At 38.7% G+C, this 14,497-nt stretch overlaps 1 long non-coding RNA gene across 1 annotated transcript in view; it reads right to left on the minus strand.

The window, feature by feature from the left end:
* Positions 1-1,172: 1,172 nt before the first annotated feature.
* The window catches only part of LOC109966310 (uncharacterized), a 34,602-nt gene continuing 21,277 nt past the window's right edge, over positions 1,173-14,497 (minus strand). Inside the window, exons 2-6 of the long non-coding RNA XR_002275745.1 lie at positions 12,382-12,440; positions 12,133-12,192; positions 10,033-10,138; positions 9,635-9,760; positions 1,173-1,360 (exon numbers count right to left, since the gene is read on the minus strand). This is a non-coding gene — a long non-coding RNA (uncharacterized LOC109966310). The remainder of the gene's footprint in view (positions 1,361-9,634; positions 9,761-10,032; positions 10,139-12,132; positions 12,193-12,381; positions 12,441-14,497) is intronic.

The following is a 14,497-nucleotide window of genomic DNA, read 5'->3' on the forward strand; positions in this document are numbered from 1 at the left end:
GTATTATGTTTCTATTGTCTTTTTTTTACTCTTGGTTGTGTTTTATGATTTTATTACTGACTGTGCATATCTGTTTGTTTTGTTGGTTGTGTCTTAAGAATGGGTTTCATGACTATGATTGTTTCTTGTTCTTGGTCTATATTGAAAGAGAGATTGTGATCTCAATGAGACTACCTGAATATATGTATGTATAACGTTTAAAAAATAAGTCTGGAGGTGGAGCTCCAGCTTGTAAAGGTCCATCAGCCACAGTGATCCCAGAGGTTTGCTCTGTATAACTATTCAATAAATTGAGGACAAACTGCATCAAAGAGCTGGTCAGTGGCATAGGAAAGCAAAATACAACTGCTATATGACCACAATAACAGTCATCCACAAAGAAACAGCAACTTGTGGAAGAGCAGAACGCAGCAGTGTCCTTCTTCTGTACCAATGTCATAGCACTGAACAAGAGCAGCTGAAAAATATACACTGCAGCAGCAGAAACATGGTCTTCATCCTAAACACCAAAGGTATAATTTTCATTTCCTGGAGGACATTGCAGCTTAGATGGAACCTGCTGCCATGGTGACAGTGGACAGGAGATGCTGCAGATGAGGTAATTGTCTATTATTTTTTTTTTATGTTGACCTTTCATGACAGAGGATACCAGGTTAAGATGTAACAGATGTACAGATGATGAATGTTGTGCTTCTGAACTTCTACAAGTCACAGATCAGAAAAAAAGGATGATAACATTTAAAGAAGCAGAAACATCCTGACTACTAGCTTCTATTAAAAATACAGGATCATAGATGTTTTATTTGTTTGTTCTTGCAGATATTTGATGATTTTATTAAACCGTAGGGAGATGATAGGTAATGAGAAAACAGAGAGACCTGTCAGAGATCTCTATTGTGTTCGCTGCTTTAAGCCCCAGGCCACTAGGGTACCCCCACAGAAGAGTGGTCTCCTGCATAACCACACTTACTGAAAACCAGTAAAACCAGTGTAAGGATTCTTTCATTTATTTAAAGATACTTTTTGTGAGAGAAGAACAGATCTGGACTTGTACAAGTGGACTTCTATTAATAAACCTGTGTTTCTGCAACTGGTTGTTTAATAACTGGAAGGCTCCTGCAACAACAAAGCAAATTCCCCATATGTCTCTTACTTCTCACCCTTCCCCACTGTCAGTACAATATTCTGCAACCCCCTGCTTACCTTTCCATGCATGAGGAGGCGAATGGTAAGGGTGACATTGAGGCCACCCTCTGGCTGGACTTTGATGGGCTCCATACTGTGGGAGGTAAGACTGGTCCTGGAATGGGGTGACCTCAGAAGGAGAAGGTGCAGGGTGGTATTGCAGCCAGCCAGTCACCTGCCAAACCATCATCACACAAACACACAAGTTGACACTATGACACACAGGTATATTCCTATATTTAATCGGGTAGAACATGCTAGACAACACAAACCTCAGTTCTGTTGCATTAAAATACTGGTTGCCTGGAAAAGCAAGTGAGGATCCAGTGAAAACGTTCCCCTAAGGATTTTTTCTATTTATCTTTTCAAAAGTAAAAAAAAAAGTTTTAATTGGTGTCCAACTCACAAGAAGGAACAATGCTTCTAGCCATTTACATAGTCAGTGTTAGAAATTTGAGATGCTCAGTGGTTTGAAAATCCAAATACTGATCATTACAGGAACTAAACCATGCACTAAACCTCTAGCCATTAATATCTCTAAAGGGGCAGCATAATGACTTGCAGAAACCTTGATGGCAAACTCTGGTTTATAATGTCTCTGTAAGTCAGACCTAAAAGTTTCCCTCCACTGCCCTCATTAGTTCCTAGAAGACATAGGCAAACAGCACACATGCATGGATGGCTGTGCTAAAAAAGCTAAAGTTACTTTTCATTTGAATAAGTTGTAAGAAATGTTCTAATGTTCTGTTCATTGCAATGTGTTATATATCATACTAAGTCCCTATGTTTATTACAGAGAAATCATGTAAGAGTGAATGTAAGATCTTCTGCATGGTTGCCAAGTCTGGACTGACCTTTATTTATTTGAATCATTTGATCACAAGAGGTGTTCTCTATCCATGTCATTTCACACAGACAGCTTGATCCAGATGATAATTTCAAGTCACCAACAGATGGTGCTGTCTTCACCCACTGTTGACTTTCTGTTGTTATCATTGCTTGGCCAAGCCACAGGCTGTTGTCATCTGTCTCTGCAGACTATAGCTGAGGTGTTCCAGTGTCTTGGGCGAACTCTTTAGCCACAGGTTTACACCTACATGTAATTTTCAGCCAAACACAACGTGTTTTTGTACCTACTAGAAAAAGTATAGGAGAAAAACCTCCCCTGTATAACACTGACTACAAACTGTTTTAAGTTGTCAGATTGCCCTATTAAAAAGAAAAACTAAAGATTTATCAAACTGGTGAAATACCCTGCCTTCTACACACCCCCATTTCAAAACTAACTCCACTAAAGGCCTTTGGGAAGGAAGGCAAAGCAATCAATTATTGTTGCCATTGTTACTACACAGAGAAACGATGAATGACCTGAAGGAATGGGAAATGAAGCCATCAACACTATACAGCACAGCAAATTGGAAATGATATCCAACTGAAACAATTATGAAAGTGAGCTCAGTTCAGCTAGTTAGCATTAGGTGTCAGATCTCATCGACGGGAGGTGGGCATGTAGACCTCAGGTGGGAAAAAGAAAAGCTACTGCACAACAACCCCAGTGGGAAATGATCTAACAGAGATATGGATGGTAACCAAATATCCTCCATGAAGAACTAGAGGTTGACTTTTCCCAACAGTGTGAGTAAAACTACCTTCTGTTTGTGCCTTGTGTTAGTAGTTTGACTGCTGCAGGTTAAATGTTCCCCCGTGACTTAATGGTCTGTGCAGGTATACTGATACAGATGTTACAGGCCAGTGTGTCTCACCGTGAACACACTTAAACATTGTCAGGGCCCACCTTTTCACTGTGTGCGACTGTGATGGTCTGGTAGTTGCTGTTTTTGGTTTTAGGACCTTGTATAATGTGTAGTTGACTTTATAAAGTCATTAGAAAAGGGATACTGTAAACTATATGTGAGGTAGGCAAGTGATGTACTTGATAGACTCTTATAGGTTTATGTTATTTGAATGATTACTGCAGTGTTGTTCCACTATCATCACCATGCAAGCAGATTGTTGTTACTGTAGCCTTCTGGGTTTTTATGTAAGGATCTTTCTGTCCAGGCTCACTCAGTTTGCCAGACCAGGTCCTTGGTGAAAAGTAGCCCCAGAAAAACAATATGCTGAAGTGCCTTATGATCTCCTGCTAATGTCTTGTTTTGTGCTTTTTTTTTTTTAGCATCGTCCTTATCGGATTCATTAATAAATAAGACAAAGTAGCATAACTGAAATCATTAACATACAGGACATTAATTTATTTAATATAGTTGAACAATTTGCACAGCTGGTGTTTGGCAGAAAGAAAACACAAAAATGAAACTGTTCCTTACCTGCAGCCAATTTCAGATATTTTTCAAATTAATTTGGACACCAGATAACTGCCAACCTGATGCCAACCAGGCTTACTAGCAACACATGATGAAAAATTGGCCAAAAAAAAGAATCATACAGGCTAACACATCATGTGTTTCACAGGTCTAATGGTCGCAGTGGGTTTAAAGGTGGCAGACAGTGGGATGCATGAAGCAATTCAAGGCTCTAACGCGTTCTTGTGTCACATAACTATTAACTGTCTAGGCTCTGTCCACCCACACATCTGTTCACTTGTGTCCTATCCTTAACAAAAAACTCAAATACCAGTGTTTGCCTTGTGTTCATGTTAGCTTTGGATTGTGGTGGTGAACATTGTTTACTGAGTCTTATTGTTGCATTATGATTTTCTTCATATTTAACTTATGTCACAATCTGCTATCCCTCCACTGAGCCACCATTTCATTACTTATGCAGTTTCCCTTGCTGTTTGAAAAGGATGTTTGTATTACTGCCTTGTTTAAGGGCACAGCGTGCCTTTATGCAGTTATTCTGTCATTTTACTTATGGAACAGTTTGCAAAAACTACTTAAGATTCAGGTAGGTTCAGGATATTAGGCTAAAACCAAATGAAAATGATATACAGTAAAAAGACCATGAGAGCAATGAGAGCGTGAACCTCTTTGCTGTCACCAGGCTAGTTATCGTCAATGTGCAGCTCACAGAGCTTAACGCTTTATAGAACTGTGCAGCAGTTTGGGGCACTAAAAGCATAATGGCATGAAAATGTATCAACTAACTTCATACAAAATGCAGTAGAGGGAAAAAAGTCTAATTCAGTTCAAGATTAGATGTGCCTGTCTTTTGTCATTAAAACAGCACCAGCTGTCCTCAGTACACCTGCTCACAGTTTTCCAAAGTACTTGGCAGGTAGGTTGTATCAAGCATCGTGGAGAACTTTATTCTGTCTCTTCATATAATCCCAGACTGACTTCATGATGTGAGATCAGTGCTCTATGGGGGCCACACCATCTGTTGTAGGACTTGTTCTCCTTCTCGTCACTGAGGACAGTTCTTTATAACTCTGGCTGTGAGGTTGGTATTGTTGCCCTGCTGGAGAATGAGCAGACCCTCCCTGATGGTGTTATGCTATGGTTGAGATTCTTCACATAATTTGCTCTACATGCCAAAACATAGAAAGTTTTAACCAGAAACATCATGTTAAGCTGTGTTTTTGTCTTTGATACCTGACAGACAGTTGTGTAGCAAAGGCATCAAACTTTACTGAGGACCTGTGAATATTTCTGTAAAACATTTTATATCTAACTGATTTGAGTTTGTGCTGATAATTCAGAAGAAGTACTGAATGTCCAGTTCATCGTTGCTGGTGTCCATTCATTATGTTTCCAAGGACAACCAGGCCTTTAGAGATGCAATTATCCTTTGATATACAATGAAGGTGCAGCAGCGGCAACATAAAGCTTGTGTGATGCCATGCAGTAATAGGAATAACAAATACATTGTTATAGGAATTCCACTGATTATTACTTTGTGTAGCTGTTTATTGTCCTCCCTGCCTCGACAGCCCTGTGCATGTATAAAACTATAACTGTGTGCAGGATTGTTATTTGTCGATTTATCAGATATATTGCTGTTTAAATGAATGAGTCACATAAATTCTAATAGACTGAAATTAATTTGACTAATAGGTTGCTGATGATGACATGCCTATTAGGTCAGTGGATTGTTTATGTTGCGGTTTTTTGTTAAATGAAAAAAATTAATCATTTTAGAATTGACAGAATAAGTTATATACGAGTATCATAACATCTGCTCTATCAAACACATGATAGGTTGTATTAAAGCCCTATATGTTTCTTTTTGTTTGCTGTGTGGATGTGCGTGCTGTTATAAATGGCCCATTTGCACTCTGTTCACATTCACAAAGGAGAATTGCCACTGTCAGGCACTAATGCACTCAGTAGTCACAAAGCAGACATCTGGATGAAAGCTTCCATCATAAATAAAACTCTCCATCTTATCCCTGCGATTTTGGTTATATTAAGCTGTCATTCCGCTGCCACCGGGAACCGTACCAAAAGCATACCGCACTGGTGTTTGCGTGTTTCCACTGTCTCAGAATCAGCCTGTCTGGGCCAATAGCCAGCCAGCTGGCCTGAGTATGGTATGGTTCCTGGTGGCAGTGGAATGACAGTTTCATATAGATTTGTTGTTTTTGATATTGCTATTGGACAGCATTTTAGAACAAAGTGCATCTTTATTAGATGCATCACATGTTTTGAGCATCCCCTTCGTTGTGAAGTTACAGATGAGGAGTTACGTTGTAAAGATTTGGAACCATTATAAAGTATTTTACTTACAGTAGCAAAGGTTTACAGTTCTGCACAAAATGGCATCCAGAGTATTTTACCAAGCACTTGGTTCTTCTGCCTCCTATAGTTCTATGTTTCTAAATATAGAAGAGGATCAATTAAGTGCATTTGTTTTCTGGGAACATTTGAGATGATAACCTTGTCATCCTTTTGTTTGTGTTAAATGTCACTTGCTAGCTGCAGTGGCCTATTAGCACATTCCCTCTGTAGGAATTCACTTTGAAATTTCAAAATGGTCTCTCAGCAACTAAGAGCCTTGATGTGTTTAGGGAAATAAGTAGTTGGAGAGCAGAAAGGGAAGACCGAATATGCCCACATACACACATACTGAGGGGTCCTTTGTTAGTGCAGGTCTGTCTGCAAGCAGCCACCGCAACCCTACCAGACCCTTCCATTTGTGCCAAAGGTTGGCTGTGAACCTGTCGTCTCCAATCAGTGGTTGACATCTCAACCCAAATTACAATCACAAGCTGATGGTCCCTTGCATTGTTCCTCTGCCAGCTAGCATTAGCTTGGAGGGATAACAGTGTGATTGGTGTGTGTGCTAAGAGCTGACAGTCCCATCTGTGCTTTGACCAGTACACTGAAAGGACATTGCTCATTTTCTGTGCTATTGGTAATCATTGTTAATGGTGAACTAATGTATCCTACCAACCCATTAGATAATAATCTAGACATAGCAAACATCTATTCATTTTTCATATAGAAAAAATGCTTCAGTTTTGTAGCTGCATCATGAAATGAAATCCATGCTACAGACATGATAAGACTATCATTTAACATGTCACACTGAGCACACACCCACACTTAAACTCAGACATAATAATGTACTTTCATGTTTTTTATATTAAATGAAAGAATTTCAGGGCAGCAAAATAACACATGAGAAAAGGAATAATCATTAAGGTTCAATCAACAGATATGCAGTAGTTCAAGAACAAAGCCTATGATTTCTTGAATCCGTCATTCTAATAAGTAAGTCAAAAATTAACATGATAGGACAGAACATCTCCTGCAATCAGGGCGATTTACTGGAAAACTTTAAAGTTGTTGCCTGCTCAGATTGCCCCCCAAAAAGGTGTCACACTGCATATACATATGAATAATCGCCAAGCAGAAGGGCCTGGGAACTAGACATCTGCAATCTGAGAGTCATAACCCTTGACCAAACTCATTTGTGACCTCATACATAAATATTTAGGAAGTATTTACTGTACCTTTTGCAGTTGACAACCACATCAGCTGGTAACAAAAGATATAAGCATAATGGAAGTGAAATATTATATCCCCTATCCAAAGATGAAATGCAAAGCTGGCAAGCCATTGGCCAAGGCATGGAGTCATGTGGGTGATGCATCACAAGTCGTGATGTCACATTTGCCCATTACCCCAACCGGTCTAGCCCGTTTATCATGCTTTGACCATTTCATGGGCAAGTGTTCTCTACATGGACAGAAGATGTGATGGGTGCCCCAGATTAGGATGCCCCTCAGGGTCTGGGTAGGGAGGTTGAACAGTTAGAATGGGTGCCTGGATATTCTGCGTGGCACATCAGTGAAGCCATCAGACATGCTAGCTCAGTGCTGCTTGCTGCTGAAATCAGCTTTTATACTGCCCTTCTGATTCTGTGTACCCTGCAGTATTGGGGTGATATGTAAATCTGACCATTGATCCTAAAGCGGCCCTTAACCCAGTTCACTGTGTCACTGTTAGGGACTACATTTACAAACCCAGCTGTAAATGAACTGTAGAGCTTTGGTTCACAATGGAATTCAATAGTAACCTTGAACTATATTACTGCTAATACCTATTACAACTGCATTCATGCTGCTCCAGTCAGGTAACTTGCTACATACAAATGACCTTACAGATGGGATTTTATCCCTCTGTCTTGCTACTAGCAAACAGGGTACTAATCTGTCTGCCTAAAGACTCCGTCCAAGATATTGTCTGGTGTATTTTTTGATTGACAGATAACGCCTATGCAATTACTTTCAAAGTCAGCAACAACATTTGCAAACCTTAATCTTATCTTTTTGTGCTACTTTAATGCATGCTTTATTAATTTCTCCCCATGCTGGTAGCACATGCACCTGCCAGTGCCTGTAAATCACTGATATGTCACTGATATCAGATGTCAGTGAGTGTATCTATAATATAATGTAGCTTTAAACATCAGTACATCGCTAAAAATTGTAATGCTTTGGGCTGAAATGGTCTTAAGCAAAGGAGGTCATGTTCAGTTTTAAGCGTTCCCAGAAACCTTGTAGAGCCAGAACACCATTCAAACAATATCATAACACATTAATGAAAAATGTGCCCAAGGCAATGCTTTAGATAACTTTATAGCTCAAGGCACAAATCTGATTCATTTGCAAATTGTCTAATACGTATCATCAGCTTTAAATGATGCTCCAGCCTAACTGACCTAGTTTTGTATGACTTATTTTAATTGATGATATATCATTATATACTGTAGAGGTCCAAGTTAATGGAGGCTGCGGCTTGTAAAGTACACACATTGTGTAATGGGCCTTAACACTGATAAAGTATAACACTAAGACAGTGTTGTCATATTGCTATAATACTTAGCACAGAGCTGACCATAAGTGAGCCTCACACTCTTTATGGTGCACACACATTTTGGCTTTGGCTCCATACACGTGGAAATCCATTAACATTCATTCAACTGAGATCTGTCATCATCTTTTGTAGGTTACGACACTGGTTTTTCATAACAGTCAACAGTTTGGTCTAGCTGATCAATAGGGCTAATTGGCTTTGCCAGTGACGACGACTGTGCAGCAGGATAAAAATGAGAAACCTGACAGATAAATCATTCAGATTAGATCAATGAATTCAATCTAAGCAAATATAAATGATGAAGCAGTAATATGATTTGTCCATTTTGTCTTTTTTATTCTGTAAATTATCATTCATTTAGTCTATAAAAATTAGAAAATTAAATAATTCATAACATCTGTTTACAACTTGAATGTACAGTATTATTAGAGTCAGATCTTGGACTCAAACATGGTGCCCACTCACCTGGAGCATTGGCCAAAAAACGAAAGAAAACAAAACTCTCCTAGGTTTGTTTCCTCACTGTGTGGCCCATTGCATGTGCACATTAACATTTACCCTGCAGACCTCACTTGTGTGTTCCCATTTAGCCCATAGACCTTAGCTACATTAGGATGATATCACAAAAGTGTAGGGTTTTTTTCCTAGGCTCTGGGAAGCTTGGCTCATTCACAACAATTCACTATAATCATCATAACAAGCACTGTATGAGTTTAGTGACTGGAGGAATGGAACCAGGCATTTTGACTGTGGTGAGAGTGGAGATGTCACATTTCTACCAGTTTGTTGTTGTGTTTTTCCTGTTTGAATAAATAATATACACATACTGTAAATAAATCCTACAGCTCTGTTAGCAAGATTTTTCATTTGTTTATAGACCTAAATTGACCATAATCGTTGTGCGTACAGCACCGAGGCTTAGTAATGACACAAATTTTATGAAAAAATGGTGAGCAGACATTTGTTTGTTGCCCTGCCTTCCAACCAAACAAAATCATATGATTGGAAGGTAAGGCTAATTCAGAAACACTGACAATGGTGCAGCCTTCATCAACCATCATCCATTTGACAGCCTAAAACCAGAACATCTGCTTGCATAAAGTTCTCTGCAATGGCAGGAAGAAAATCCCATCAGTCTGTCCCATCAAATAAATGTCATCACTTACCAGATTTGTGCTGGGTCTTGTGTTTCCAGGGCATATAGGACACCAGAGCAAAGTGGTCTCACACAGACACAGACCAGTTCACCTTCCAGCCTTTGGACGTCCCTTCAGGAAGATAGGCAGCCCATGCTACAGTGAAGCAAGAGAGAATACATTTCTTTATTAAATGTATGTGTATGCAAGTTTATTTGTGTACAAGACGTGATTCCATGATTGTTTTTGGTTATTTATCTAAATTATATTAGCAGTGTTGATTCTTCAGTACATGGTTTGCTTTCCTTCGTGGCAGAGCTTGTGTTTCTGCTTTATTAATACACTTTAAAGCAAACCACTACAATCAGCCCATCAGTCATGTTGTGCATAGTGTGTGTAAGCAATAACAATTAAAAAGTGTGTCTGACCAAAGAGGGATCCCAAAAGTCTCCTAGGTTTTTTCTTCCATGTCATGTGACCTATGGCTGGCAGCCTTCCAGCAGAATGAGGAGACTGGATGTCTTGCTGATCCACCTAAACAGATCACAAGGTTAAGACATGAAAGCATGATAAACAGTGGTAACATGCTAGTGAGCCAAGGTGGCTTTTTTTTACAGTTAAGCATGGCTGAATCATAGGGATCTAACAGATCGAAATAGTGGTGCAAGATTATGAAAATTAAATGAATCACATTTTGTCCACTTACTTTACTTGCCTAGTGCATACAGACTCACCAGACATAGTGCCACGAGTATTCATAAAGTCATATTTTTGGCTATTTGATAAATTTGTCACATACTCTCTTTTTGGGTCCCTACCAACTCCTGAGACATATTAGTGTTTATCTTGAAAATCCCCAGTTTGATTTAGTATCACTAACTCTGGCTTTCCTGCTGCTTGGTGCTGGACAGGTAGCGGGTTAATCAGAGCCTGTCTGCAGGAAACAGCTGCCTGCAGGGGCTTGATAAGAGTTGGTCCGACTCATTGTTGCAGTGAATAGGCAGACTGGAAAATTAAAACAGTGAGCCAAAATATGTATATATTATCACAAGTTAAAACTAGTGCTAAATACAGTAAATGCAAGTGCTCCATTGAAAATGAATTGTTTAGGTAAAAGTACAGATGCAGCAAGATACATGTGGGGATGATCTGTTACACTGTGAATATGTTTAGTCAGCGTTTAATATTGTCACTGGTTCAGCCACAGCATTTAAATTTCAAAAGAGATGTGCTTTGTATTTTTTGGTAAATAAAAACAACAACAACAATAATATCAAAATCAAACTGGGCCCTAAAAGATGAGGAAACTCAAAATACAGCAAACAAAACACAACTTACCTAACAAATGACACAAATGGGGAACATATATAGTGGCTGGCCAAACCAGTAACACACACGGGGAATAGACAAAGGCACTAACTAAATAATGTACCAATAAACACTGAACAGACAGTCTGCTAAAAACTAAATATTTCATCTTAGGTGTAAAAAAAAGAAAACATAACTTGACAAATAATGTTTTTACATAAACTACAAACAAATAAACAATATATTTCTCCGAACCCCAAGCACAACTACATTTCAGAGAAAAATAGTGTACTCTGTACTCACTACATTTATTTGATAACTTTAGTTACTTGTTGCTTTTCAGAAAGAGGTTAATAAAACAAAATAAAATGTAATCACCTGGCTTTATTGTTCCTTGGTGTAAAATCCACAAACAAATAATATGAGATGCTTCAATGTAAACTGTCATTTTGCATAAGGAATATTTTTACTTTTGGTACATTAGGTATGTTTTCCGTCAATACTTTTGTACTAAAGTAACATTTTGAATGCAACACCTTTAACTGAGTATTTCTACATTTGGTATTGCTGCTTAAGTAAATAATCTGAGTACTTCTTCCAGTTTTAACAACTTGAATGTTTGTCCCTTGCTGTACTGTTGTGTATGAAGTAAAGAATGAGTACTGTGGACCAGTGGTAGCTGAACTCAGGTATAAAGTTACACTGCATCAACAAACTCAGTGTTTATGTAATGTTTATAATATATAGATTTACTAACTTTAGTAATAAATATTCATTGATACTTTGCATCTATAATTTTCTTAAGCCATACTTTAGAAACTGATTCTTTTTCACAAAAGCAAATGTGTTGTGATCTATGAGAATCCTTTTGTAAATGATTGAGTATTGATATTAATTAATTCTACTGTAATGTTTATAATATATAGATTTACTGAATCATTTACATTTTAATTGTCCTATGGAAATGAAATGTCCTGTGCATCTGAGGCATTAATTAATCTCTATATAACAGACACATGTGCTTGATCGTTCTGAGGGTCTGCATTATTATTTAAATTTGTTCATTGCTTAGGTTTTCTACAACTACAAGCCAATTGTGAGGACAGTCAAAGTGATGGATGAAAGCTGAAACTGGACTATGGCACAGGCTGTGGAGAGCATTGGAGTGAAACCATTTACTACACGTGTTCAGAGAAATCAAATACAGTGCCACCACTTACTTTGCTGCGTCTTGCCAACAGAAGTGTATTTAGATCAAATCACCCGTGGACCCCATAAATCTGTTAGAGAGGGAAGTACTGCTTTAAAGGCAATATGTAATGTCTGAGAGTACAGCTTGCACTGCTCTGCTGTTAGAATGAATTATTACATTATCATACTGTGTGAGGTGAATGTTGGTAGGGTTCAGTTTTCAATTTAACCAAAATGGCTAAATGAGTCATCAGTGGAAACAAGCTTATGTTTCTTACAATGTGCAGATGAGATCGCAGACAGCAGTCCAGGGGAGGAGAGGACGGGAGAGGAAACCCTGTGAATGACATATACATCAGTTCTCATTTTGATTTCAGTGTGACTTTACTTTTCTACAGTAACAGCTCCCTCTATCACCATCTGCCCACACAGTGCCCCACTGGGTAGTGTGAGCACATACGACAATAAATACACACATATATGCACCCTGGATTTGACCCCTTACTGTGTCCCTATATAAACCTGCCCTACCTTTAATCATAGCCACTACTTGCCTAACCCGTACCCTGCCCAAGTAATTACTCCCAAATTCAGTGATCATCTTTTGGGGGTTTGCTTTTTGACCCCAGAAGGATGTTGAGTCCCCAAAATGTGATTTATGTCCCCACAAGATGAGGAATACCAGCCCATGCATGCACACACATACTGTACACAAAGAAAGGGTTTGAGCTCCTCTTTGTGCTGGCAAGCCTTTCTCTTCAGAAGGGGATCGCTGCCCTCTGTTGGTGCTTCATGTGACAAACACCATTCAGTTAGAAGCAAATGTGAATTAAGGAGTTGCTGCTGTTTTGTTTTTGAAAGTAAATGTAAAAACAGGTACTAGAGTGGCATACAGTACTGCTCATATATTTCTCACATGAAGAGTAAGTTGATTAGTTGATTGACAGGTAAATAAATGGCAATTGTTTTATTATTCAGTTAAATGAAGTCACTGCTCAAGCAAAACTGTCAACAATTACCTAGTTCCAGCTTCTCTGTTGTAAGGATTTGTTGCTTATCTTTCTGATATTTAATAGAAAGCTGACTATTTTAAGTTATGGAAAACAATTCAAAGGCACGACCTTGACATCATGAAGACTAAACAGTTAATTGAGAAAATCAGTGCATGTAACTTGACTGCTCATAGTAAAATTGTTAGTTGTAGCCCTGATGAAGCGTGGCATTTAGGAAACATGAACAGGCTTCAAAATAATGAAGTTTGTGATTTCTAGGGACTGGTCAAGGTGTATTTAAAAAACAAAAACAAATGACCAGCTGATTTACTGAAACAGAACTGAACTAATATGGGAAAGCCTCTACATCAGTTTTAATTTAAAACTCAGAATAATTGCTAAAAGTCAGTTGCTACATACTCCAAAGCATTACAATGGAAAATACCCCAAAATAACATTCAGTAGAAATGTACTTGAAGTGCTTCTTAGGATTATGTATTAGGTTAAAATATGCAAACCTTCACAGGGACTTTAATAGTTTTAGAATAGTTTGTAAATACCATACAGTAAAACACACACACACACACGGAGACCTACTAATCTCATCCTCAGAAGCGGGGTGGTGATCTGATCTTTCCTTAGCTTGAGCACTGCACTGAGGAATGGGTGGCGGTGTGAAGGTCCCCAGAGGTGAAACTCTATTAGCAAGCAGCATGAAAGTCAGTGAAAAGGACCCCAGTGAGCTCCAGTCCCCTGACATTAATGTTTAATGATAACTAAAAAGCCTAATACTCATCCCCCTTCCTTCGCTTTTGCTCTTATCCCCTCATTAAATAGCCTCACCCTCTCAGATTAGAGCACTGACCCCATCTGCTGAAGGGCTAACCTTTCACTGATGGAAAACACATTCTCTCTCTCTCTCTGGCTGTTTTTACACATGATTTCCAGACTATGTCCACGGACTCAGGACCAGACTTTGTCTAGAGTTGCCCTTTCACACACAACGGGAGATAATCTGGGTAGAGCCGCAGGATGCGGGACCTGACATGGTCAGTAGTCAGATTGTAATTTGGTCATAAACAACTTGGTCTCTTGCCTTGTCTGACGATCCTGGCACCGGCTCTTAATGACAGAATCTCTCAAATCTTATCCAGTGACGTGCGGTGAGGTTGACAGCTGGTGAGGCACTAAATCTTTTACAGTCAGATTTACAAATACAAATTGTCTGTTAACAGACAATGCGTTATGTTTTATATCTCATATCAACATTCTTCACACAAACGTGACCCATATTTAATTTGAGGATAAAATTTATTCCAGTTGAGCTTATTTCTAACTAGAAATAATAAAAGTTTATGGTCTTACCTTTACTTGTACACGAAATCCATTTGTCAGCTGGTAT

This window comes from Monopterus albus, unplaced genomic scaffold (assembly GCF_001952655.1).
Source record: "Monopterus albus unplaced genomic scaffold, M_albus_1.0 scaffold109.1, whole genome shotgun sequence".
Classification (NCBI taxonomy): domain Eukaryota; kingdom Metazoa; phylum Chordata; class Actinopteri; order Synbranchiformes; family Synbranchidae; genus Monopterus; species Monopterus albus.